Source organism: Egretta garzetta, unplaced genomic scaffold (assembly GCF_000687185.1).
Source record: "Egretta garzetta isolate BGI_Z169 unplaced genomic scaffold, ASM68718v1 scaffold268, whole genome shotgun sequence".
In the NCBI taxonomy this organism is placed as follows: Eukaryota; Metazoa; Chordata; class Aves; order Pelecaniformes; family Ardeidae; genus Egretta; species Egretta garzetta.
In genome coordinates this window covers 1,279,069-1,280,141 of record NW_009260600.1, presented here as the reverse complement: position 1 = coordinate 1,280,141, position 1,073 = coordinate 1,279,069, and the positions used below count along the sequence as shown (strand labels likewise).

General features: G+C 49.1%; 1 long non-coding RNA gene across 1 annotated transcript in view; it reads right to left on the bottom strand.

The window, feature by feature from the left end:
- Positions 1-598, bottom strand: part of LOC118452893 — a 10,661-nt gene extending 10,063 nt beyond the window's left edge. Inside the window, exon 1 of the long non-coding RNA XR_004842765.1 lies at positions 330-598. This is a non-coding gene — a long non-coding RNA (uncharacterized LOC118452893). The remainder of the gene's footprint in view (positions 1-329) is intronic.
- Positions 599-1,073: the final 475 nt, after the last annotated feature.

Below are 1,073 nucleotides of genomic sequence, written 5' to 3'. Positions count from 1 at the left end.
GCAGTGGAGGCCCCATCCCTGGAAACATTCAAGGCCAGGTTGGACGGGGCTCTGAGCAACCTGATCTGGTTAGCGGTGTCCCTGCTCACTGCAGGGGGGGTTGGACTAGATGACCTCTAGGGGTCCCTTCCAACCCAAAACATTCTATGATTTCATGACTAGATCTGGCTTCCGAAGGGCTATTCATCAGTATAAAGATTAACCGGGTAAAACACTATGAGTTTTCTGTAAAAGAAGCCATTAACTTAACCACAAGAGCTAGAAATAGCTCTGGAGCGAGAGACAACTGTCGTGTAGAAGTACGGTAAAAGCCCTGAAACATTCGGCACCTCTTTGGCTTTGGGAGGGGTAATAGTTCCGCGTGCGCAGAGCGAGCAGGATGAACATCCTTTTCTCTTTCACACCAACAAAAGCAGGTCTGTCCCGTTGCTTGTTACGTAACGTACAACTCATTTTTACCCCAGTTGGTGACTTCCCGTGTACCCCTTCAGATGATCGAGCTCTTCTGTAAAAGGATTGTAACCTTGCTCTCTTAAACAGCGCAAGGCCCAGAACAGTTGATCTGCTGGAGGAAATTCATCCCATTTAACCCATTCCCAACCTGCGGGGGGGGGGGGGGGGGGAAAGCCAGAGTGTAAAATTAATGACGTGACAATTCTGCCTCTAGATTGCGCAGAAATTACCAACGCAAATTCAAGGTCTCTGCGGCATACGCCGTTATTTTAGATGTGTTACTCTCCTCCCCTTAACCCTGACCCTACTGGAACCGAGCGCTTTCTCAGATCCGCAGAATAAACGAAAGCCAGAGTGTAAAATTAATGACGTGACAATTCTGCCTCTAGATTGCGCAGAAATTACCAACGCAAATTCAAGGTCTCTGCGGCATACGCCGTTATTTTAGATGTGTTACTCTCCTCCCCTTAACCCTGACCCTACTGGAACCGAGCGCTTTCTCAGATCCGCAGAATAAACGCACCCGCAGCCGCTCCCCGACCCCGTCACCTCAGAGTGACGTGGTAATAAAAGGGAAAATAAGGTACGTCAAGCTGAAGCGTGCTCGGACGTGTGTTTTC